This window comes from Tachyglossus aculeatus, chromosome 3 (genome assembly GCF_015852505.1).
Source record: "Tachyglossus aculeatus isolate mTacAcu1 chromosome 3, mTacAcu1.pri, whole genome shotgun sequence".
In the NCBI taxonomy this organism is placed as follows: Eukaryota; Metazoa; Chordata; class Mammalia; order Monotremata; family Tachyglossidae; genus Tachyglossus; species Tachyglossus aculeatus.
Window position 1 is genome coordinate 33,151,953 of NC_052068.1, and position 26,951 is coordinate 33,178,903.

At 47.3% G+C, this 26,951-nt stretch overlaps 1 protein-coding gene across 3 annotated transcripts in view; it reads left to right on the top strand.

Annotated features, from left to right (window-relative positions):
• Window positions 1-26,951, top strand: part of ZMIZ1 (zinc finger MIZ-type containing 1) — a 538,822-nt gene that overhangs the window by 112,881 nt on the left and 398,990 nt on the right. For all 3 annotated transcript variants that reach the window (XM_038743493.1, XM_038743494.1, XM_038743496.1), the window contains exon 3: window positions 15,805-15,947. The gene's annotated coding sequence lies outside the window, so the exon portion shown is untranslated. The remainder of the gene's footprint in view (window positions 1-15,804; window positions 15,948-26,951) is intronic.

Sequence of the window (26,951 nt, forward strand, 5' to 3'; positions counted from 1 at the left end):
GCTCAGTGGTCCGCGTGATTCAGATCAGTGTTTCTGTATCCTTCTCCCTTTGAGCCCTTTATTGTTGGCTTTAAAGCATTTAGTCCGTTCTTCCCTGCCTTCCTTACCTCTCTGATTACTTCCTACAGCCCAGTCCGAACACTTAGCTCGTCTAACACCAACGTCCTTATTGTACCTTGATCTTGCTGCCAAACCCTGCCCACATCCTTCCTCTGGCCTGAATTCCCTCCCTCATCAGACCATCAGTCTCCCCACCTTAAAGCCCTGCTAAAATCCATCTCCTCCAAGAGGGCTTCCCAGACTGTCCTTTATTTTCCCTCCTCACCTTCCCTTCTGTATCACCTATGCACTTGGATGTGTACCCTTAGAGAAGCAGTATGGCTCAGTGGGAAGAGCCCGGGCTTTGGAGTCAGGGGTCATGAGTTCAAATCTGGGCTCTGCCAATCGTCAGCTGTGTGACTTTGGGCAAGTCACTTAATCAATCAATCAATCACATTTATTGAGTGCTTACTGTGTGCAGAGCACTGTACTAAGCGCTTGGGAAGTACAAGTTGGCAACATATAGAGACAGTCCCTACCCAATAGTGGGCTCACATTCTTCCTCAGTTCCCTCATCTGTAAAATGGGGATTAGGACTGTGAGCCCCCCATGGGACAACCTGATCACCTTGTAACCTGCTCAGCATTTAGAACAGTGCTGTGCACATAGAAAGCACTTAATAAATGCCATTCTTATTATTATTATTACCCTTAAGCACTTGATATTAAATATTCACCCACCCCAGTGCCTCAGCATTAAGCAAAAATCCTTATGCTCCGTGCCATTTCCTTTATCTGTAACTAATTTTAATGTTTGTCTCCCCCTCTAGAATGTAAGCTCCTTCCGACCAGGGAACATGACTACCAATTATATTGCATTGTACTTTGGCAAGTAGCCTGCACACAGTAAGGGCTCAATAAAGTCCATTGGTTAATTGGTTTAAACAGTCAGGACTCTGTGACTTTAGGGTGTCTGTGCATCTGCCAGCATAACTCTGACAAGTTCCAATCCGCCAAGTCCCCCTTATAATAATAATAACAATAATAATAATAATGGTATTTGTTAAGCGCTTACTATGTGCAAAGCACTGTTCTAAGCACTGGGGAGATTACAAGGTGATCAGTTTGTACTTTGAGCCTAAAGCAGAGACCGGAGGTTCTGTTTGGGGATGCTGAATAATTTGACCCCACCAAGTCAGTCAGTCATATTTATTGAGCATTTACTGAGTGCAGACCACTGGACTGAGCACTTGGGAAAATACAGTGGAATAAACAAACACATTCCCTGTCCACAACCAGGGGAATTACTCAGGAGTCTGGGGCGGTTTTCTCTCCTTGAGAATATCTGTACAGCAGCTTTCCCCTTGAAATCCCAACATCAGTCAGTCTCTGTCGTGTGAATGTTGTGTGACCTTGGGCAAGTCACTTAACTTCTCTGGGCCTCAGTTGCCTCATCTGTAAAATGGGGATTGAGACTGTGAGCCCCTTATGGGACGGGGACTGTTTCTATCCCAATTTGCTTGTATCCATCCCTGCACTTAGTACTGTGTCTGGCACATAGTCAGCGCTTAAAAATACCATAATTGTTATTAATATAATTATTAACTGAGTGCTTACTATGTGCAGAGCACTGTACTAAGCACTTGGGAGAGTACTTGGGAGAGCAGCGTGGCTCAGTGGAAAGAGCACGGGCTTTGGAGTCAGAGGTCATGGGTTCAAATCCCGGCTCCGCCACATGTCTGCTGTGTGACCTTGGGCAAGTCACTTCTCTGAGCCTCAGTTACCTCATCTGTAAAATGGGGATTAAGACTGTGAGCCCCACGTGGGACAACCTGATCACTTTGTATCCCCCCAAGCGCTTAGAACAGTGCTTTGCACCTAGTAAGCGCTTAACAAATGCCAACATTATGATTATTACAATATGAGAAGAAGCAGACACATTCCCTTCCCACGGTGAGCTTACAGTCTAGAGTGGGAGATAGACATTAATATAAATAAATGACTTACAGATATGGAGAGGGTGAGGCCAGAAAGAGGCTGATTTCCCAGCTATTCTATTGTACGGTAAGCTCCCGTACTAGAAAGGGTGGCCATTTGATGGAGAGGATGCGCTCGATCCAGGAAATGTGGAGAAAGAGCATGGGCCCAGGAGTCAGAAGGACCTGGGTTCTAATCCCGGCTCCACCCACCATCTGCCGTGTTACCTTGGGCTAGTTACTTCTCTGTGCCTCAGTTACCTCATCTGTAAAATGGGGATTAAGACACATGTGGTACAAGGACCGTGTCCAACCTGATTAGCTTGTATCTACCCCAGTGCCGGGCACAGAGTAAGCACTAAGCAAACGCCATTATTAAAAGACGCACAGGATTTAGTAACAGACCGAATGTGAAAATTGGAAGAGAGAGGAGTCGAGGACGATACCAAGGACATCCATGTGGCGATCTCCCAGAGGCCAGAGAAACTGCAAGGTTGCAGAAGAGGGGAGCGGTCAAAGCTAGCGAGGTTGATCTGGGCGTCGTTTGGTTAGAGCTATGAGAGCAGATGAACAGTCTAAGGAGGCGAGCGTCAAAAGAGAAGGGTAGGTGACCCACAACTTCGAGGAGCCCTTCGCAAGTTTGTGACTGAGAGGTCAAAAAGGATTATGATAGAGGAAACTCCCCCTGGCCTGGAATGCCCTCCCTCCGCACATCCGCCAAGCTAGCTCTCTTCCTCCCTTCAAAGCCCTACTGAGAGCTCACCTCCTCCAGGAGACCTTCCCAGACTGAGCCCCCTCCTTCCTCTTCCCATCCCCTCATCTTACCTCCTTCCCCTCCCCACAGCACCTGTATATAGTTTGTACAGATTTATTTCTCTATTTTACTTGTATATATTTACTATTCTATTTATTTTATTTTGTCAATAAGTTTTGTTTTGTTGTCTGTCTCCCCCTTCTATAATAATAATAATAATAATGGCATTTATTAAGCACTTACTATGTGCAAGGCACTGTTCTAAGCGCTGGGGAGGTTACAAGGTGATCAAGTGGTCCCAAGGGGGCTCACAGTCTTAATCCCCATTTTACAGATGAGGTAACTGAGGCCCAGAGAAGTGAAGTGACTTGCCCAAAGTCACACAGCTGACAAGTGGCGGAGCCGGGATTTGAACCCATGACCTCTGACTCCAAAGTCCGTGCTCTTTCCATTGTGCCACGCTGCTTCCCTTCTAGACCGTGAGCCCGCTGTTGGGTAGGGGCCGTCTCTATATGTTGCCAACTTGTACTTCCCAAGTGCTTAGTACAGTGCTCTGCACGCAGTAAGTGCTCAATAAATATGATTGAATGAAGGAATGAATGAAAGGCCATTAGATTTGGTAAGGGGAGAGGCGTTAGTGACCTTGGTAAGTGTGTGCTCAGTGATGGGGACAGAAATAGACTGTAGTGGCTTAAGAGGGTTGGAAGAGAGGAAGTGGAGGCAGTCGGTGTATGCAACCTGTTTGAAGCATTGGGGCAGAAGTGGGAGCAGGAAGAATGAATGAGATGATAGCTGCAGGGCTCAGTGGCATGCAGAGAAGGCTTTTTTGAGTATAGGGGAGACTTGAGCGTGTTTGAAAGCAGAGGACGAAGTGCCATCAGAGGATGAGTGGTGGAAGATGCCTGAAAAGGGGTAGCAGAGATCACTCGTCACTATTCACTTATCTCCACTTGGGCTGGAGTTCAGGGGACGAACTGTATTTTCTTCCTTCCACAGTTATTTGTTGAGCGCTGTGCTTCCGAGCGGCTTAACTGGTTCAGGTTCGAAGCCCTTGCTGGTGGATTCTTGTAGGTCTGGTGGCTGAAATTCTCCTTTCTCCTTATTTATCGTGGCTGAGAAGCAGCGTGGCTTAGTGGACAGAGCATGGGTTTGGGAGTCAGAGGTCATGAGTTCTAATTCTGCCCCTGCCACTTAGCTGTGAGACTTTGGGCAAGTCACTTAAATTCTCTGGGCCTCAGTTACCTCATCTGTAAAACAGAGATTAAGACTGAGCCCCACTTGGGGTAACCTGATTACCTTGTATCTACCCCAGCGCTTAGAACAGTGCTTGGCACATAGTAAGCGCTTAACAAATGCCATCATTATTATTATTATTGTTATTATAGAGACTGGAAAGGAGGCAGCATGGCCTACTGGAACAAGGGACTGGGACTGGGTTCTAGTCCCCACCCCACCAGTTACTTGATGTGGGACCTTGGACTAGTCATTTAACCTCTCTGGCCTCAACTTCCTCATCTGTACAATGGGGATAAGTTAACTGTTCTCCTTCCCTCTTAAATTGTGAGCCCCGTAGCCTAGTACATAGAGCATGGGCCAGCTCCTCCACCTGTGTGCTCTGTGACCTTGGACAAGTCACTAAACCTCTCTGTGCCTCAGTTACCTCATCTGTAAAATGAGGATTAAGATTTTGAGCCCTGTAAGGAACCAGGACTGTGTCCAAACTGATTAGCTTGCATCTACTACACTGCTTAGTACAGTGTCGGGCATGTAGTAAGTGCTTAACAAATATCATTTTAAAAAAAATGCTGATTATTTCGTACTTACTTGTGCACTTAGCACAAAGTCAGCAAATAGTAGTTGCTTAGGAAGTACTGTTATTATTAGTAGTCGTAGTAGAATAATAATAACTGTGGTACTTGTTAAACACTTACTATGTGCCAGGCACTGTACTAAATGCTGGGATAGATGCAAGATAATCAGGTTGGACACAGTCCCTGTCCAACATGGGGTTTTCAGTCTTAATCCACATTTTGCAGGTGAAGAAACTAAGGCACCGAGAAGGTAAGTGACTTTCCCAAGGTCACAGAGCAGACAAGTGGCAGAGCCAGGATTAGAAGCCAGTTCTTCTGATTCCCAGGCCTGGGTTGTAGTCACTAGGCCATGCTGCTATTATGCCCGAAATGAGTCAAGCTCCCTCTGAAATTGGTCCCTGTCTGATAGACTGGGGCTCCCGGCTGGCTCAGATGCTGCGGCTCCGATTCTGGCCATCTGGTCGGAGCAGACAGGCCACCCCAGAGCGGTGTCAGAAGATTTTCATCCGGCTTTGTCCCCCACAGGACTGAACAGCTCCTGCCCCTCTTCAGTCTGCTTCCCCGGAACGGCCGAGCCAGCCTCACTGGGCCCCAGCCACCCAGGAGAGAAGCAGACGCGCTCAGCCTTGCCGAGGGAAGTGAGGCTGGATGAAAGGAGACCCCACACGGTGGCCTTTTCTATCCATCTGCTGTAAATTGTGCTCTTCGCAAATTAGATTTGGCAGTGAACCCCCTATCACTTGAAGTGTTTATATGTGGCCGGGCATATAAATTATAAATCTGTAATTATCCTGGCCTGGCTTGGGCTGGGGAGGATATTATTCAGGTTACAACACAGTTCGTGCCTGTGTGGAAGGGAGAGGTGGAAAAGGCTTTCTCCTTCTAGGTATTTGTTTCCTTACTCCTCTGCCCTTCTATCTCTTCTCAGCACTGGTCCCCAAGATGACATTCTAGTCAAGAAGCTCCTAGGTTTTCCACCTGATTTCTCGTGTGAATATATTAGCTTCACATGCTGGGGTTAGGCACTGTGATACCGAGCTTCCTGCCAGAGAACATCAGTTTTGGGGAAAAGGCCGGAATCAGTGTCTACCTAGGATTCCCCTTTAACTATTTCGTTGCGAGTGCCGAGCGGGACATGATATATCTCACCACAGCTGTTCTGGTGGGAGGCTCTTTGAGTCTAATAAGCCACCTCTTTGGTCCTCTAGAATGTATTTTTTTTCCGTTGTCTTTGACTCTGGGCTGGAGAGGTAGATTTGGAAATCATCTGTGTAGAGATGGTAGTTGAAGCTGTGGGAGTGAATATAATAATAATAATGATGATGATGGCATTTGTTAAGCGCTTACTGTGTGCAAAGCATGTTCTAAGCGCTGGGGAGGATTCAAGGTGATCAGGTTGTCCCACGTGGGGCTCACAGTCTTAATCCCCATTTTACAGATGAGGTAACTGAGGCCCAGAGAAGTGAAGTGACTTGCCCAAAGTCACACAGCTGACAATTGGCGGAGCCAGGATTTGAACCCATGACCTCTGACTCCAAAACCCGTGCTCTTTCCACTGAGCCACGCTGCTTCTCTGGACCCCGAACTGAGTTTTAAGGGACCCCCACAGTTAGAGGGAGGCAGAGAGACAGCCCTCTAGGCGGTAAATTTGTTTCGTGTAGTGAGTGTGTCTATTGAGTCCATTGTATTGTGCCCTCCCAAGAGCTTACTACAGTGCTCTGCACATAGTAAACCCTCAGTAAATACCTTTGATTAATGATTAAGCCCCCAAAGGAAATTGAGTGTGGCTCTTTTTCATTATTAGCGCTTTGTACATGATGGCACTTAAATCATTCAATCAACGGTATTTATTGAGCACTTACTGAGTGCAGACTACTGTACTAAGTGCTTGGGAGAGTACAACAGAGTTAGCAGACACAGTTCCCCGTCCATTACAGTCTAGAGTAATAGACGAATGCCTCTCTCCGTGTCCTTAGGATTGCAGGGCTCTGGACAGAAAACACCAATCTCCTCTGTAGGAATTGGCATCCAGTTGTGTTTTGCTACCCATCTCCCCCACAGACATAGTTAATCAGTTATCATCATCATCATCATCAATCGTATTTATTGAGCGCTTACTATGTGCAGAGCACTGTACTAAGCGCTTGGGAAGTACAAATTGGCAACATATAGAGACAGTCCCTACCCAACAGTGGGCTCACAGTCTAAAAGGGGGAGACAGAGAACAAAACCAAACATACTAACAAAATAAAATAAATAGAATAGATATGTACAAATAAATTAAATAGAGTAAAAAAAAAGTTATATTTATTGAGTGCTTACTGTATGCGGAGCACTGTACTAAGAGCTTGGAGAGTACAATATAACAGTCATATTCCCTGCCCACCACAAACTTACAGACATACAACCAGTTCTTTCATAGTTCATGTTTTTCCTGTACACTGTGATAGAGAATGCCACTGGGAGATTAAGAACAGCTTTTTCCATAGCATCTACCTGTCTGGATAGAACATGATTGTGATGGTGGCGTCAGAGGAAGAAACGGTGGTGTGGAAACGTGCGGGGTCAGTCAGGACCGTCTCTATATGTTGTCAACTTGTACTTCCCAAGCGCTTAGTACAGTGCTCTGCACACAGTAAGCGCGCAACAAATACGAATGAATGAATGAATATTATAACCTGGGCTTTCCTTCATGTGGAGTCCATCAAGAGCAGAGCCCCGGATAAGAGGAGAACTGTGTCCTCTAACTTTTGTTGGAAACCTAATGCTGCATTGAGTTTTTGAAGTGACTCGCTGTTGGGTAGGGACTGTCTCTATATGTTGCCAAATTGTACTTCCCAAGCTCTTAGTACAGTGCTCTGCACACAGTAAGCACTCAATGAATACGATTGAATGAATGAATGAATATTTTAACCTGGGCTTTCCTTCATGTGAAGTCCATCAAGAGCAGAGCCCCGGATTAGAGGAGAACTGAGTGTCCTCTAACTTTTGCTGTAAACCTAATGGTGCATTGAGTTTTTGAAGTGACTCGCTGTTGGGTAGAGACCATCTTTATATGTTGCCAACTTGTACTTCCCAAGCTCTTAGTACAGTGCTCTGCACACAGTAAGCGCTCAATAAATACAATTGAATGAATGAATAAATGGTATCCTGCAGAGAGGAGAGAGGAATAGGCTGGGGTTGAGGGCAGGCTACTGGTTCCGTGGCTTTTATTATTCATCATCAATGGTATTTATTGAGTGCCTAGTGTGTGCAGTGCATGGTCCCACGCGCTTTGGAGTGGCTCAGTGGAAAGAGCATGGGCTTTGGAGTCAGAGGTCATGGGTTCGAATCCCAGCTCTGCCACATGTCTGCTGTGTGACCTTGGGCAAGTCACTTAACTTCTCTGAGCCTCGGTTACCTCATCTGTAAAATGGGGATTAAGACTGTGAGCCCCACGTGGGACAACCTGATCACCTTGTATCCCCCCCAGCACTTAGAACAGTGCTTTGCACATAGCGCTTAACAAATGCCATTATTATTATTGTTGGAGAGTACAATACAACAGAGTTGGTAGACACGTGCCCTGATCACAAGTAGCTTATAGTGGTCTTTGACCGCTTACTCCGTACCAAGCACTGTACTAAGATTCCCTGGAGTTAGTAGACATGATCCTTAGCCCCAATTTATGGGATAAATATCAGGCTGACCCTTAGGTTGTTGGAAAACCAGGACATCATCGCTAGCCTGTGCTCCTTCCCCTCCTTCTGAACAACCGTGTGTGTGGGACGAGAGTTCCCCCAGCATTTTAGAACATCCTCCTTACAAGTCATAGGATGCAGTGGGACCCAAACTGAGTGTGTTTTGAGCATCTTCCAACCCACGTGTAGAGTCTAAGCGTTTGAAGCGATGAGAGCAGGGGAGGGGACGAGATCAATATAAAGGAAGGTTGAACCGTTTAACGGGGGCAGCCACAATTCCAGGAAAATCGTGTATTTTGCTAAGGTGTGCCGAGGCCACCTTTACAAATCTGGTACAGATCCAGCCAAACTGGGGCATATGGTCAGCCAAGAATAAGCGACAGAGTCTCCCATTCAGTTCCTGTGAACCATTGCTCCACCTTCTGAATTTGCTCCTTTGTTGCTCTTTCCTTTCTCTCCTCACCCCGGAGATTATGGTGTTCGGCACCAGCTTCCCAATAAGGTCTGTGCGTGAGTCACGCTTCCCTCCCCTCTTCTGATATCCCTGCCGTGTCCTCCCAGGATCAGAGGGGAGACCAGCTGGCTGGAGCGAGAGCCAGCTCTGGTTCTTTGTCTTCTAAGGAGCTGTCTGGGCAGGAGAAGGATGCTGAGGGATGGGATGGGATCAAACCAGCATTTGATGATGGTGATTAAAAGACATCTAATTGGGCCCCCACTGTTGCTAAGAATGATCTCCAAGCCACAGTGGTGTAATGAGATAGGCCCCTATCCACTTCAAGGTGGATTCGCTTTCTTCTCTCCCTACTATATTGATCAATCAGTGGAATTTATTGAGTCTTTACAGCATGCAAGACACTGTACTAGTTGCTTGGGAGCATACCATTTGTCTGCTGTGTAGCCTTGGCCAAGTCACTTCACTTCTCTGTGCCTCAGTTACCTCATCTGTAACACGGAGATTGAGACTGGAAGCTCTATGAGGGACAGGACTGTGTCTAACCTGATTTGCTTGTATCTACCCCGGTGCTTAGTACAGTGCCTGGCCCACAGTTAGTGCTTAACAAATACCACTATTATTATTATTACCATACTGTAGTTGGTAGACAATGATCTCTGCCCTCTAGGAGCTTATATCTGGGCAATTGTGTATGCATTGTGTGTGTGTGTGTGTGTGTGTGTGTGTTTTATGGTATTTGTTCAGCGCTTACTATGTGCCAGGAACTGTACTAAGCACTGGTGTAGAGACAAGCAAGTCGGATTGGACACAGTCCCTGTCCCATTTGGGGCTCACAATCTCAATCTCCATTTTACAGATGAAGTAACCGAGGCACAGAGAAGTGAAGTGACTTGCCCAAGGGCACACAGCAGACAAGTAGTGGAGCCAGGATTAGAACCCATGACCTTCTGACTCTCCAGTCCATGCTCTAGCCACTATGCCGTGCCGCTTCCCTTAAATACAAATTTTCTTAAATACGAGTTAATCAGGTTGGACACAGTCCCTGTCCCATATAGGGCTCCCAATCGTCACCCCCATTTTACAGACAAGGTAACTGAGGTACAGAGAAGTGAAGTGTCTTGCCCAAGGCCACACAGCAAACAAGTGGCAGAGCTGGGATTGGAACCCAGGTCCTTCTGATTTCCAGGCCTGTGCTCGCTCCACTAGGGCATGCTGCTTTACATGCTCTGTGTGTGTGTATGTGTGTGTACACGCATGAACACGTACACCCATGTGTGGGCATGCATGAGAATGCCTGTGCATACAAGGGTGTGTGTTGAAACTCATGAAGCCTCATGCTGGAGAGGTGCCGACCATTAGCTCTGGGCTAGTGGCCTCTGCAGAATGACAGCTATAAAATCAGATAATCGGTTAATCACCAGCAAATTAGCATCACATCTTTACATAGAACAAATATAGTATTTATGTAAAAGTTGTTAGGAGTTTCTCTCTTTTTTAATTAGCAGAAATAAATGCAAAATGAATGATAATTAGGCAGCTGATGAATTCAGTAGTACAATTATGCCTCCGGCAATGCCCCAGTCCTTAAATGCTGGATTCTCTGAGTAATCAAAGAAGCCTATTTATATAATTTATTTATAAAACAAAGTAACCACTAAAATAAGAGAGGCACATGCACTTTCTGTATATTTGCTTCAGCTGTGGAAGAGACCGTTTGAAAATTGAATGTTAAATGAGGGGTTAATGTTTGGCTTTTTATTTAAAAAATGCCAATTTCAGGGTGAAAGAGACAGGCAATTGAATTTTAACTTTGGAGATTGATAACTGTCATAAGTTTGCAAAAGGGGTTTTTTGAGCTGGAAAAGAAGTGAACATTAACCCGAAATGAGTTGAGATTTTCCATGATTCAGAGAGCATGAAAACGACTATGGGCTCTCTGAGCTCTTTCTCTTTTTTTTTTTTTTCCATTTTTTTCCTTTGCTTTCGCTTCTGTTCAGCTCTTCCCTTTGGGGCAGATTGTTCAGGGAGAGCGAAGGAAATTGCTGAGGCCTGGATGAGTGCACCACGGGGTTTCTAGAAAACGTGGGTCCATTAGAGCCAGCTGCCTTGCACCCAGCCCACCGGGGAAAGCTAAACCGATTATCTTGTAAACGTAAGAAGACGCGGGCCCCCGTGTCAGAGAGCGAATTTGGCAGTCGTCAGATTGTGGCTGATTTCAGGCTATTGTTTGAATGATGAATCTGGCCCCTTAGAGGCGGGCTCAGGGTTTCAGAATAGGTACAAGCTCAGAGCAGAAGGATGGATCCCGTCTGGCTCGAAGCAGCTTCCTGTTTCACAATTTTGTGCTACCAACCTTGGGCTTTCCTAGACAAATCTGTTATTTTCTTTTCCCCAACCAAGCATTAGAGTCAATAAAGGCCTGAGACTGAGCAGAGGGAAAGCTGGCCTCTGGCCAACAGGAGGTGGTTGGACTTGGGCCCTCAAAAGGATTGGGAGCGGGGGCTGAGACCGCTGTTCGCTGAGCCCCCCGCCACATTCCCTCAGACGTCACTCGATGGGACCGTTCCCCACATGGTGGGGAGTTGGGCAGGAAGCTCATTGGAGTTCAGGAAACCCACCTTTCGCTCAGCGTCCCACCCTGGCCGAGTATTGTGACGGGGCCGGCCTGTGGAGTGGCTTCAGGGAAGAACTTCAAACCACATCCTCTTTTCCAAAACACGAGTCTGTGGGATGTGAAATCCCTGCCTCTGAGAGGTCCATCCTAAGGGGGAGCCCCCTGCACTCTCCCTCCAGGTTGGATGGGTCAACTTGGGGATCCTCCTTCCCCTCGAACCCCAGGCACCAATCAGTCGACCAGTGCTATTTATTGAGCCCTTACTTTCTTGGGGCAGAGCACTATACTAACCGCTTGGGAGAGTACAATACAGCTGGTAGGCCCAATTCCTGATCTTGAGAATCTTATAACTTAACTGTGGAAGAGGTTCCTTGGGGCCTCCACTCCCCTTCCCTCTTCTTTTCTCATTCCTTCCGCCTCTGCCCCAATCTGCATGCTTTGCTTGCTGAGCACTTTCTGACTGCGGAGGCTGGCCGACCCTGGGGTTCTGCCCAGACACTCTGGATGTGGTGATGGAGAAGGGCAGGGATGGATCCACTAAGCCCTGTGTAAGAGGTAGGAGAGGGAGAAGGATGAGGTAGAGGGTTGGGGAAACCAGAGTGCCTTGGTGCCTGCTCCTGGGGACAGCTCGATCGTGCCGTTGGCTGAGCCCTGGCATTTAGGATTGAGACACCTCAAGTGAGAGGACCAGCAGAAGAGCCGTATGTCCTAATGACCTGGAATCTTGGCAGGAGAAAGAGAGAAAGAGAGAGTATATGTGTGTGTGTATGTGTGTGTCTGTGAGTGTGTCTGTGTGCCTGGTGTGTGTCTCTGCCGGGACATTTATAACTTGCAGCTGTGCTATCCTGGGCTCAACTGAATGTGGTAAACCAATCTGGCTCAAGGAAGTAACGTCCCTGGTTCCCCTCCCCACCCTCAACAACCCCCACACTCCCCTTCACCTCCTGACACCCACATCCTGTTCTCAGAACAAGGAAATAAGCTTCAGCATGAGGATGGGAGTTGTATTCTAACATTTTCCAAGAGGGAGGAGCAGTGATTCCAGTGATGCTGACGGGACTGTTAGGAGCATCAGCTCCGATCCTGGCTTCTGAAAATGCTCCCTTCCCACCTCAGATTCTCGGTAGTCATAAAGAAGGCCATAAATTCTCTGAGGGTGGGGAGTGTGAAGTCTGTCACTTAGTCCAGTGTTCTGCTCCCAACAGGGAACACTTGTCTGCTGTATGATCTTGGGCAAGTCACTTAACTTCTCTGTGGCTCCATTACGTCATCTGTAAAAATGGGGATTAAGACTCGAGCCACATATGGGACATGGACTGTGTCCAAAGGAATTAGCTTGTATATATCACAGTGGTTAGTATAGGGCCTGGCACATAGTAAGCTCTTACCAAATACCATCAAAAAAAAAAAAAGAAGGGCTCAGTCAGTATGACTGATTGTTTGGCTTTTGCCGATGTCACAATACACCCATCATCATGAACTGTAGCCCCTGTGGCTCACATGATGTAGGATGAGGATGAAAGGGGGCACCAGGCCCAGACTTGTATCTTGTACAACTATACCAGCCCGCCTTCCCCTCTGCCACCCCTGCTCCCCAGTTTATCTGGATTGCCAAAATTGAATAGCTGCCAGCCCTTTTTTTCTTCTAAGAAAGCTTTTTTCATCACATCACATCTCCTCCGAAAGGCCTCCTCCAGCTAATCCCTCATTTCCTCTACTCCCTCTCCCATCTGTTTTGCCTATGCACTTGGATCCATAGCCTTTAAGCTCTTGGTATTTGCCCCACAGCACTTACATAATAACCATGACTTAATAATAATAATAATGGCATTTAAGTGCTTACTATGTGCCAAGCACTGTTCTAAGCACTGGAGCACTATTTCCATGCCTGTCTACCCTCTAGATTTTATGCTTCTTTTGGGCAGGGAACCCGTCTACCAACTCTGTTGTACTCTCCCAAGCACTTAATACAGTTCTCGTCACACAGAAAGCACTTAGTAAATTCCGGTGATTGATGGATTGATTGAGAGCAGGACGCAAAAGTACGTTTGGTCTGTCCTGGTTGGGGCAGCTTGGCTGTTTCTCTCCCAGTTTTCAGAAGACTGAGCCTTCGGTCTCTTCATTCCAAACTCTCCTATGACATTCCCTGAAGGGCGTGGATCCTGATCCCCCAACTGTGGGGGGCAGGGGAGCCTTCCTGAGCAGAAAGCTCCTTCCAACCAGCTTGTCTGGGACCTGTCTGAGTGGTTGCCTGTCACACCAGGCCAGGACTTTGTAGCTTTGGAGCATAAAGTAAGGAAAAAGGCTGATTTTTTTTCCCTAGTTTTGTCTCCAGTGGGATCTCCTTGCTTCTGGCTTCTGGATTTTTCTGCTTTCATAGGACGTTGAATGAGGGGAAGAGAGGGCTTTCAGTCATACTCTAAAGGATTAGGGATGGAAGGGGTGGAGGGTTTAGAATCACTCACGAGCTTCAGAAACAACCCAACCTACCTAGCTGCTGAATTACACTAATTCCATGGGAGACCTGAGAAGCCTCACTAACACGCAGGAACCAGCGTACGCAGCCTCTCGGGAGCATTGATTTCATGCCACTTAGAATCGTGGGCAAGGGGTGGGTGTTGTCGGAAACGGGTCTCTTCTGCTCCTCCAAGTTTCTCAGTCTTGCAGTGGGCCCTGTGGGACAGAGAGAAAAATGCCCAGATGCAAACTCACTTACACAGCCTACCACAACAAAATAATAAATAATAAAAATAACAAGTTGGCTCTCTCCTCACTTACGTCAAGCTTGCTCTGTCCACAGATCATGTCATTCTGTGAACATTCTTATGCATGCGTGACTCTGTGTCCCTAGTGGCAAAGGTGGCAGGTGAATGAATATATATATTATATATGTGAATAAATGATTCCAAGTGTTTGGGTCGGGAAGCTGGTCATTCACAAGGAGGAAAGAATAAACCAGTGGGTCGGAGTGCAGCATTCAAAGTGGCTCCTGGGGCTTTGGGATAATTCGCAGAGGCCAGACTCATCTGAAAGAGGAGGTACACAGTGAAGTCTTTGTAAGCTTCGCTAAAAATACCCCCAGACAGCAAGCCTCTCCCATTCAGAGTGGCTCTCAACTTCTCAAGGAAGAGATTACTTTCTCCCTACCAAAAAGCAGGAAGATAAGAAAGTGAGAGAGTATGTGTGTATGCATGTGTATGTGTGAGTGTGTGTGTGAGAGAGAGAGAGAGAGAGAGAGAGAGAGAAAAGCCTGTTAGTCTGGCTCAATCAGGCCTCCCTCTGTTCTACACAGAGAGCCAGGGATAAGTATCGGTTAAGTGGAAAGTCAAGCTAATCCCAACTCCATCACTTCTCTGCTGTGTGACCTTAAGCAAGTCACTTAATTTTTCTGTGTCTCAGGTACCCCATCTGTAAAATGGGAATGAAGACTGCGAGCCTCACATGGGACGTGAATTGTGTCAACCTGATTAGCTTGTACCTACCCTCAATGTTCAGGACAGTTTCTGGCACATAGAGCTTAACAAATATCATTTAAAAAGAGATAAAGAGTTCTAGGTGCCAAGGTGGAAGAAGGGGCCCCACTCCCCAAAGAGCCAACTTGCCTCAGGGGAGAGCAACTTTATCTCTTGAGTGTGTATTTATTCTACACAGACACACGTTGGTCCTGATCTGCCTAGCCTGAGTTGGGTGGTAAGGACTGTAGCAGTGACAGTATGGCCTCTACACCTCGGGCTTGTCTTTGTGTTCTTATGTTATTGGGGCCTTACTTAGTCTGTCTTTCCTCACATACCCATCAGAAACCTCTCAGTCCTGCTCTTGGATTGGAGGCCCCGAAGGCCAAAGACTGAATTGTGTTTATCCTTTTATTCCATTTCTCCTCCAGTGTTTAGGACTGTGCTTTGTACACAGTAGGCCTTGGTAAATACTGTTGACTGTGGGATGAAAGAAGGCCGTGCCTTTGGCTGGGAAAAGCATTAGGGCTTGGAGTCCAGGAGACCTGAGTTCTAATCCAAGCTCCACCACTTACCTTGAGAAAATCACTTAACCTCTCTGGGCCTGTTTCTTCATCTGTAAAATGGGGATAAAATAACTATTATGGTATTGGTTTAGCACTTCCTATGTGTCAAGCACTCTTCTAAGCACTGAGGTAGAATCAAGTTAATCAAGTCGGACAGTCTCTGCCCCACGTGGGGCTCACAGTCTCAAGTAGGTGGGAGAATAAGCCCTAAATCCCCATTTTACAGATGAGGAAACTGAGGCACTAATTCTCTCTTCCTCATAGACCATGAGTCCCATGTGAATCCGGAACTCTGTCTGATCTGATTATCATATATTATCTCCAGCATTTAGCACATAGAAAATGCAGATACTATTATTTTTATTATTCTTTGTATTATTTTTAGTGAATGAACGTAAGTAGAGCTCTTCTTGTGCTGAGCAGCTCAGTCATAATGTGTGTTTCCCATTTTTCAAACAGAGAAAAGGAGGCGGCGACGGCAGACACCTGATCCGTTGGGCAGGACCAACTGGCCTCTGAGGGACACTCCTTGCCAATGGTGTCCAGAGAGTGAGTCACAAGCTGCCAAGGAGCCTGTTCGTAAACACCGAGGCCCTAGAAAGGTGAAGCCTGAACCTTCTGAATGACCTTTCCCAGTGTGATCACTGGGGTGACTTTTTCTACTTCTGTTCAACTTGCCAAGGTTGTGGAAAGTTCAGGGGAGAGTTTCTGCCTCTCTCCAAGGGCTTCCATAGATACCAGTATGATATGGGTGAAACCCCAGGCAGAGCTATACTATTCTGGGATTGGGAAAGATAAAAATATAAAACAACTCGTTTGTGAAGGGCTTCAGTACCGTGCTGGGGAGTTCTGAGCTGGATGTACTACAACCAGCTTGTTGCTGTCAGAGCTCAAATGTGCTCCCTTCCTCCTCTCTCCTCAGAGCTCGGGATGTGGCCAGGGATTGCCAAAGCTCCAGTTGGTAGGGGTTCCACAGGTTTTTCAGTTGCCTGCCCATCCTGGTCATCGATGGAAAGAGCAGCCGAGTGAATCCAAGCCCCTTGAACATTTATCACCCCTTCTCAAACATCTGGATTAGTTCAACTCGTATCATGGGTGTGGTGGTTCTCCCAGATGGGTAACTCTCTTCGGGTAGGTGTTGTGGGTCCAAAAGCGATTTCAGAAATGGGTTCTAATCCAGACCCGTCACTTGTCTGTTATGTGACTTTGGGCAAGTCACTTATCAGTGCCTCAGGTAAAATGGGGGTTGCGACTGTGAGCCTCACGTGGGACGTGTTCTGTGTCCAAGCTGATTAGTTGCTATGTACCCCCAATATCCTGACCCTCAGATTGGCCATAAATAGACAGGGGCACAAAATGGTAGGACTTAAAAGCTCACTGTGGGCAGGGAACACGTCTGTCAACTCTGTTATATTGTACTATTCCAAGTGCTTCGTACAGTGCTCTGCACACAATAAGCACTCAAACACTTGATTGATTGACTTCTTCATAGCTGGAACATCTTCTGGGGTGGTTTCTGCACCCTGATTTTTTCTGAGCACTGGAATCACAGAATCGCTAGTGGAGCAGTCGTCGGCTGAAGCCGGGGGTGCCTTGAGGAGGTGAAATGGTGATGGGGCGGGGAAGAAGTGCCTGTACATTTCTGATGCACTTTATTGCCTTCAGTGCCCCAGTAAGCCCCCCATTGGCCCTGCTGTTCTCTTCACCCATAGTTTGCCACTGTCTCTAGTAAACCACCTCTTGGAACTCCTCAACTCTGGACACCCTGGCTCCAACCTCAAAGCCTCCCCTGACCTCCAGCTTGAGAAGACAGTCATGTGGGCTTAGTGAAACTCTGGGAATTGCATCTGGAATTGGATGGGCAGTTGGGGTAAAGCAGGGAGCGGAATCTGTTAGCAGGAGAGGTTCCCTGGAAGGGAGTGGGCAGGGGAAAGCCAACTCACATACATGATTCCGGTGGGCAGCTTCCTGTCGTCCTCTCAGTGGGATAACTCAGTGCCACACAGGATATAATACATAACTCAGTGTATCTGCCCGAGCTGGGAAAAGAGGCTGGTTTGGCATGGATTGAGAAGCACTCCGTTGGCCCACCAGAAGCAGTGTGATCTACTGGATGAAGCATAGGCCTGGGGGACAGAGGACCTGGGTTGTAATCCTGGCTCTGCCACTTGCCTGCTGTATAACCTTGGGCAAGGCACTTCACTTCACTGAGCTTCAGTTTCCTCAACTTCAAAATGGGGATTCAATACCTGGTCTCCCTCCTATTTAGACTGTGATTCCTTTGTGGAGCTGATGACTCTGTATCTACCCCAGTGCTTAGTACAGTGCTTGACAGATAGTAAGCACTTAACAAATTCCACTATTGCCATTATTATTATTAGATCCCTGAGCTCTCCTTTGGGCCTGGTTGGATTTGGAGCTTTGGTTACAACCTCTGTCCTGCAGAATGGCCTAATGGAAAGACAACAGGCCTAGGAGTCAGAGGATCAGTGTTCTAATCCCAGCTCCACCAGTTCCCTGCTATGTGATAAGGAGCTAGTCACTGAAACTAATCTTTGCCTCAGTTTCCTCATCTGTAAAATGGAAATTCAGTACCTGTTCTCCCTTCCCCTTGAGCTGGGGGCCCCATATTGGACAGGAACTGTGTCTAACCTCCCTACCCCAGCATTTAGTACAGTGTGGAGCACAAAAAAAAAACATCCAACAGCACAGTTATTATCATGAATATTCAGATTCTTGTCCTGACCTTTCAAATGAGTGACTGGGCTCTTGTCTGGCGGAGTTGTACCTGGTCCCAGCTCACTCTTCCCCTAAAGTGTGTGTGGCTGTAATCTGATTGGAACATCCTGTTCAGGGGCCTGGTACAAATGGCTGTGGCCAATTGAAATTAAACAGCTAGTTTGGGCAAGAAGGGATAGTTTAGAGGTTAGAGGGTTTGTTCATTCATTCATTCATTCATTCAATCGTATTAATTGAGCGCTTACTGTATGCAGAGCACTGTACTAAGTGCTTGGGAAGTACAAGTTGGCAACATATAGAGACGGTCCCTACCCCACAGTGGGCTCACAGTCTAGAAGGGGGAGACTCACTCAAGAGATTTTTCTGGTTGTTAACTGTTGGCTCTGGGTGTTTTGCCTCTCATGACAAACTTACTTGTCTAACTCTTTCTCCCTTCCTCTGTGTTGATCTGATTGGAGGGTGGAAGTACGTAGCTGTTTTGTTAGGCAAATATCTTGTGCCCTGTGTTTGGGTGGCGTGGAGTTTGGGGTGGTGCAGAGGAGTTGCGGTGGTTCCCGGCTGAAGGGATCTGTGGAATCCAAGTGGCAGGGATGGAATAAGCTCTTCCAGGCCTTGAAGTGCTTATTAGGGTGCTTAGTGCCTCCTCAGTATGGGGGTTTTGTTTTTTTCTTTTAGGGGGAGGAGAGGGAAAAGGTTACACCCCTGACCCTGCTTGTTAAAACCAAAGGAGCCTCTCGTTTGTTTTCTTCCTAGTTCTTCCCATCCAGCCTTCCGTTCTTCATGGGCTGGGCCTCTTGGGGCAGCTGGGACGTGAGAGGACCTGTCTGATTCTCTTTTTCCCTTCCACCTCAGAGTTGCCTCGTCTTCTATCTTCTTATGATGATCTGGCATTTACTCAGTAGGTGAGAAGCAGTGTGGCCAAGTTAATAGAGCACACGTCTGGGAGTCAGGAGGACTTGGGTTCTAATCTCAACTCTGCCATTTGTCTGCTGTGTGACCTTGAGCAAGTCACTTTGCTGTGCCTCAGTTTCCTCATCAGTAAAGTGGGGATTAAGACCGAGAGCCCCATGTGGGACATGTGTCCAACCTGATTAGCTTGTATCTACCCCAGTGCTTAGTAGAGTGCCTGGCACATAGTAAACATGTGCCATAGTAAACATTTAACAAATACCATAGTCACCTGTGGATGTTTGTTGAGACTCTTTCCCTTCCATTCCCTGTGCAGTTAGCCTCTTCATTTCATAGTCTCCTGAGGCTTAGGACATCAGCTCTCTGCTCTCTTGGGGACCAAGCAGGTGTGATGGATTGTGGGTTTGTCCAGAATTTTAGTTGCTCCATCTTACCAACTCCAATACTATATCCTCACTCCTCTTAAGCTCCTTGTGGACAGGGATCGTGTATTTAAACTCTGTAGTGGGCCTTCCCAAGTGCTTAGTACAGTGCTTCTCCACACAGTAAGTTCTCAATAAATACCATTGGTGAATTGATTCTGCCCCCTCTCTCATACTGTCCTTTGCCCTCTCTCTTTCCTCCCCTCTCCTTCCCACCCTTCTGCATTTTACTCTCCTCGGTCCCTTGCAAGGTTGAAAGATAAGTGTGTAGCCCATTTCCTGCTCCAGCTTTGTAGATTTTCACTTCCTAGAAAAATGAGCATTGTTTATCAGCTTCATTTATTGACTTGTCAGAGGCAAGTGCAGCTTCTTCCCTGGCTGCTAGGGAGCAAGACCAGCTGGTATTGAGGGGAAAGAGGGAAGCCAGAAGCGGGGACTTCCATGTTTCTCTCTGTCTTTTCGAGGATAAGAAACTTGTTACATTCCATCAGAGTTCCAGAAGTTAGTATGTTCTTTTGCCGTTTGCCGTTTAAACTTAGTACAGTTTGAAACTCACTGTGCTCTCTTCCAAAGGCACTGCAGGTGTTGATTCACTCATTTCTTTTGCCAGGTTTCTTTCTGCTTGGAAGCTGTAGCGTTCATGGCAGTTCACAGTGAGGAGGTCTTGTACTGAATCATCCCCATGTTGGCCTTTTTATTCACTCACATCCCAGGAGCTTCCAGAGGTGCAGGCAGTCTTTCCACATTGCAGGCAGGATGTTGCTTTCCATCCCACGGCAGTTCCCGGTTCCTTCTGACCCTTGGGCTGGAGCTAGTCCTGAATCATCTCGGTGATTCCTGGCACAGGACCGGAAATCCCTGTTCACTTCCTCTTACTCTTCTGACCTGAGATCCTGAGATCTAGAGCTGCTGAACTCTTCTGCCCCACTGAGAGTTAGTAATCCCCTTCTTGGGTCACCACATTTTCTCAATTGGGCAATGTCCTTGACCTTCATTCAGTCGTATCTCCTGAACGCTTACTGTGTGCAAAGCACTGTGCTAAGCACTTGGGAGAGTACAACAGAACAATAAACAGACTCGTTCCCTGCCCACAATGAACTTACAGTCTAGAGGACTTGCTGGCCTTTTTCCTATTTGATGATACGTATTTGGGCCAGACTAAGGAGAGCATGCTTTATGGAAGGCGTGAAGCCATATGGGAGAGGGATGGCCTATATTTGGTTACATATACCATCTCTGGTATAGTTAGTGACAAATACCTCCTTAGCTTTCATGTGTCCTTAGGGAAGCAAGAAATGGGAAAATGGTGGATTCCACTCTTTGCCCATTGGGGCTTATTTTCCGTACCTAGCCATGCCCTGCCGTTTTCTTAGCTTCCGTGTCCACAGGCTAGCCACCTAGCTTACTGATTTGGTGCTCAGAAGCTGTTACAAGGAAAATCTGCTGGCAGCCATTAGCAATTGCAGTTATTAAAATCACTAGATTCCTCCTAAGAACGACTCTATTGTACGTATTGTTTAAATATAGATTACTAATGAAATGCCTTTTCATTGCTTTCCCACTGAACACTTTCAGTGTAAAGTTAATTTGCAGTGTTATGTAAATTCTGTTTAACTTCAATCAAATTTTTAATTATGTTTTTACCACAGTAATTCCCATTTGATTTGTCATCTCCTGTTAGGTATTTAACATTTTGCAGGAGGGTCGGTCTCTCTCTCTCTCTCTCTCTCTCTCTCTCTCTCTCTCTCTCTCCTTCACTCTTCTTTCTTTCTCCCTCTTCCTCCTTCCCCTCACCCTTCCCTCCTTTTTCCTCTTCCCTTCCTCTGTTTTCCTCTCCCTTCCTCATCGGGGCTCTCTGTCTCCCTTAAAGGGAAGAGGTCATGGATCTCATTAGCAATCCCCCGAGCCAGAACATCTGAGACTGAGGTCCACAGATGAGAGCAGCTGCCGCTCTGGTCCTTCAGTCAGGCTCTGGTGCTGTGCCTTCCTGCTTCTCACCTGCCCTAGCAAATTCATTTGACCCCTTCAGGTATGAACAACCTTTTCCCAACCACAAGGATCCCCCACTTTTCCCAGTAGGGGCCTGGGTCTTGAGCATCTCGGGATCTCTGGGTTTGCTCTGGCATTGTCTCTCGCCCTCTAACCGTGTGGTGGAAGGAGTTGGCTGGAGAGGTGAGACTGGAGTTACCTCCTAGGCTTGGAATCTGGGGAAATTAATCTGTGGTGTCCCCTTCTCAAGCTCTGCAGAGAGTTCCGCTTCCCATCGTGTCCGATCCCTGCCTTTCCCTCTCCTGAATCCACCGGACCCAGCCAATGCCTGAGCTTGGTTTGGGCCATCTGGTGGCCTTGGTGACCGTAGGACCCTAGGCTTAGTGGCACCTCTCCCCTTTCATCATCGCTCCTTCCCCATCTCCAAGCTATCCTGCCCAGGATGGGGAATACCACTTGTCTGGAGAAAAAAATGAGGAGGGTAAGGTAGTAAGAGAGTTTGGGGCAGGTAGCACTTCTTCTTATTAATGCTATTGATTGAGGGCCTGCTGAATGGTACTTGAGCACTTGAAAGAGTATTCCTTGCCCCTGGGGGTGGGCTGGGGTGGGCAAGGAATTACAATCTAGCCACCCAGACCATTTCCGTACCCACAGAGAGGTTACAGAAACAGGCGCAAGTATCAGACTCTCCCTGGGCAGTGACTGCTTTTTGTTCACAGGAGGGAGGAAGAAAACAACAGACACACGCTGGGTATCTCACATTGGAGTGGGTGCGTATGTATGTCATTTGTTTGTTTCCTTTACAAGCCTCTGTCCAATGTGTCCAGGAAGCTGAAAACGAATATTTGGAGAAGACAGTCTTCCGGGCGAGGGAGGCTGAGGAAGAACAGCCCCTCCCCATTATCCTTCAAAGCTGTAGAAATCTGAGACCTCGCCCCTCCCCGTTGCTTTCTACAGCGGCCACCACGTGATGTGTGTGTGTGTGTGTGTGTGTGTGTGTTTGAACCAACTCCAAAGTGAATGAAATCTTACCCGGTCATGTGGGCTTTTTTCTGTTTCTTTAAGTAGGCAGTTCAGCCTGGTTGGAGTTGGAAGGCACTGACTCTGTGATTTTGCTCTAATGAAGCAGGGACCAAGAGTACCAGTGAATGTGAGTGTTGGGGCGGGATGGATTGGAAGGATGGATAGACTGTAAGCTCTTGGGGCAGGGAATGTGTCTGTTGTTGTATTGTACTCTCCCAAGCGCTTACTACGGTACTGTACACACATTAAGTGCCCAATAAAATATAATTGACTGAATGATTGACTGAGGGGCTCAGAGGGACAGAGAGGCAAGGAGAATGGCCCCTTTGGGTGTAGCAGCAGTACTCGGACAGCTGATTCTCCATCTGGTTTTGTCCATCCGACTGCTTTGGGGGTCAGTAACGCTTGGGACAAGGGTCGTGAATTTTGCTTTCTTCTCATGCCTCCGGAGACTGAGGCAATGGAAAGGAGAGTGATTGGAGGCCTCATCCATGGTGGGAATTTGTTCCTCTAAATCAGCTGTTTGAAACAGATGAGCTGCTGTCCTGAACACCTAGATATTAAATAGCTTCCGTGTGTGTGTGCGTATATGTGCGCGCACTTGGGATACAGACCAACCTGTTAAAGTCCTGATGTTGTAGACCTTGTGGTGTCTAGGAATAAAGGTCTTTTTATAACATGATCTGCACTTGGAAAAAGGAAGGCATTGCCATGCTGTTCCCTCATCCCCGAGGGCCAGTATGCAGAGTGACAGCATGCCATATCCAAGTGGGGCCTTGGGAATTCTGGGAATTGCTTCTGTCTTACTGGGACGTGCCCCTGAAGAGAATGTTAAAGGTTGGGAGGCACAGAGCCAGGGGGAGGGTGGAGAGAAACTGTAGAAGCCATCGTGCTGGGCAGGGGAAAGGGCGATGGGCGCTCTGTGCCCATATCTTCCGTCGGAAAGAGCGAAGTATGTAGTCCACTCTGTAGAGCAATTCCCGGGTGGAGTAACATCGGTTACATACTCTGAACACCCCACGTTTCTCCAGGGTGAGCAGTGCTTTTTAGCTGGTGACCTCCGTCCTGTGTGGGTTGAGATTTCCCCATCTGCTGACGAAGATTGGCCCGGGTTGGCCCGGGGCTGGGCACTGCAGGGGGCTGGCACCTTGTTTCTTGCTCGGCCTTGACCAGCTGACTTGAAAGCTCAAGTTGCAGAGCTGATTGAGTTGTGCTCTAACCTGCCCTGCTCTGCCCTGAGAGCTCCCAGAGCAGCCTCAATAGACAGTGTCGGGCCTGCGGCATCGATTGATCAATCAATCAGTCAATCAGTGGCAGGTTAGACTGAGCTTAGGTCTGGGCTAAGCTAGCTCAAGTGTGTCACCCTTCCCCTATGAATAATTCAGCAATAATAATGAACAATAATCATAATTGTTATGATTACATTTTATGATTATGTGCAACTACAGAATTGTACTTTCCAAGCTCTTAGTACAGTGCTCTGCACACAGTAAGCGCTCAATAAATACAATTGAATGAATAAATGAATAATTACTGTATGTTAAGCACTGTTCTAAGTACTGAAATAGATAAAAGTTAATCAGGTTGGACACAGTCCTTATCTTACATGGGGCTCGTAGCCTAAGGAGGGAGAAGAGGTATTGCATTCCCATATTACAGTTGGGGAAACTGAGGTCCAGAGATGTCATTTAACTTCTCTGTGCCTTAGTTACCTCATCTTAAAATGGGGATTAAGAGTGTGAGCCCCACTTGGGACAACCTGATTACCTTGTATCTACCCCAGTGCTTAGAACAGTGCTTGGCACATAGTAAGTGCTTAACAAATACCATCATTATTAGTAATATTATTATTGTTAGAAGCTAAATGACTTGCCCATGGTCACATAGCAGGCAAGTGGGGGAACCGGGATTAGAACCCAGGCCTGTGCTCTTTCCACTAGGCTGCATGGCTCCTTCCCTACTGTTACACTTTCTCCCCTAAGTGGGAGTGGGGACCAGACTGTAGGTGGGGAGCATGACTGCCATCTCTGTTATACTGTACTCTCCCAGTCACTTATTGCAGTGCTCTGCACAGCGTAGGTGCTCAATAAATACTATTGATTGAAGTAAAGGAGTGGACTCTGTTTAAAGGGAGTGAGGGAAGAGGCTGGAACTCTCCTATACTAGGACCCATTAAACAGACAGGATTGGATTCTGCTCAGTTGATATGGCAGGGAACATGTCTACCAAATACTTAGTTCAGTGCTTGGCACACAGCTAGCGCTCAGTAAGTACCATTGCTAGATTTTTAATAATAATTAATAATAAGTGTTATGGTATTAAGCACTTACTATGTGCCAAGCACTGTTCTAAGCGCTGAGGTAGATACAAGGTAATCAGGTTGTCCCACGTAGGACTCACAGTCTTAATCCCCATTTTATAGATGGGGTAACTGAAGCCCAGATAAGTTAAGTGGTTTACCCAAGGTCACACAGTGGACAAGTGGTGGAGCTGGGATTAGAACTCACATCTTCTGACTCTTTTCACTAAGTCACACTGCTTATTTGTATCATTTGCTTCTCCCCTCAGCCCACAACCCTCAGTAGAGATCCACAGAGCTGCTTTATGAGCAACCTCTACCCACCCCATTCCCCAGGACGACACCAGTGCTGACTTCCAAGCTGGTAAAGAAAGCACACCTGTCTTCCCTGACTCCTCCCAACCCCACCTTTGCTCTAGGGATCCGTGGGTTCAGCCTGGTAAATTGGTATTGAAAGTCTCCGTGATGGTGCCGTGGCACCTGTGCGTGATCCCTGCCTCGACTGCGCTGGCCCCTTTTCCCTACCAACCCTGTATAGAGGTGGCCACTTTTCTGTTCTCGCCCTCAGGCTAGCGTGTGCAGGGCAGGTGGAGGCAGAGAGGGTGGGGAGAGGCTGGGACCTGGAGGAAGAAGTGAGGGGGAAGAGTTGGGGCGGTTTCAGACTGGGCTCTGGGCACAGCACCAGAAGCAGCGGGGCTCAGTGGAAAGAGCACGGGCTTTGGAGTCTGAGGTCATGGGTTCAAATCCCGGCTTTGCCACTTAGCTGTGTGACTTTGGGCAAGTCACTGAACTTCTCTGTGCCTCACTTCATCTGTAAAATGGGGATTAAGACTGTGAGCCCCACGTGGGACAACCTGATCACCTTGTAGCTTCCCCAGCGCTTAGAACAGTGCTTTGCACATAGTAAGCGCTTAATAAATGCCATTATTATTATTATTGTTACCGGTCACTGCAGTCCCCCACACCCTCCAGAGGCTGTTTCTCTTTTGTTCTTTCGGCACAGTGCCAGCCGATTGCCTGCACGATTCCCTCCCACCCCCCACAATCCTCACGCTAATTATCTGGATCCACCACAGCCTGATTATGGGTGGGGTAAATCCCAGGCGTGCCAGTGTCTGCTGCCTCCTCTGCCCTCCTGCCCACCTCCGCTACCTGCCTTCAGGAGCCTAGCCGCTGGATCTGAGCAGCTTTGTTGTTACCAACTTGTAATTAATTAATTAATGATGGCATTTATTAAGCGCTTACTATGTGCAAGGCACCGTTCTAAGCGCTGGAGAGGTTACAAGGTGATCAGGTTGTCCCACGGGGGCTCACAGTCTTAATCCCCATTTTACAGCTGAGGTAACTGAGGCCCAGAGAAGTGAAGTGACTTGCCCAAAGTCACACAGCTGGTAATTGGCAGAGCCGGGATTTGAACCCATGAGCTCTGACTCCACTTTGTACTTCCCAAGCGCTTAGTACAGTGCTCTGCACACAGTAAGTGCTCAATAAATACGATTGATGATGATGATGATTCCACCTCCCACGTGATAGCGTGGTGGTGGGAGTGGGGCTCCATCTCTTAGCAGCTCCAAGATTAAAGTGCTGTGGCAGATCTGACATCCCCACTTTCCTGACTCAGTGTTTGGCCTTAGCTGAAGGATCACTTGGAAGCACTGTGTATTAATCGTATTTATCGAGTGCTGTATTAAGCGCTTGGGAGAGTCCAATATAACTGAGTTGGTAGACAAGCTTATGATCTAGAGAAGACAGAGAGACTACTACTACTACTACTACTAATAATAATAATAATGGCATTTGTTATGTGCTTACTATGTGCAAAGCACTGTTCTAAGCGCTGGGGAGGATACAAGGTGATCAGGTTGTCCCACGTGGGGCTCACAGTCTTCATCCCCATTTTACAGATGAGGTAACTGAGGCACAGAGAAGTTAAGTGACTTGCCCAAAGTCACACAGTTGACAATTGGCGGAGCCAGGATTTGAACCCAGCTCTTTCCACTGAGCCATGCTGCTTCAATGGTTTTCCCCCTCCAAGAACCTGTTTTAACTCTGTTCAGGCTATAGGGGTGGTTAACCTTTAAGATCACTCACACCGAGGCATTTCATTCATTCATTCAATCAATCATATTTATTGAGCGCTTACTCTGTGTAAAGCACGTACTAAGCACTTGAAAGAGTACAATAAAATAATAAACATGCACATTCCCTGCCCACAATGAGCTTAC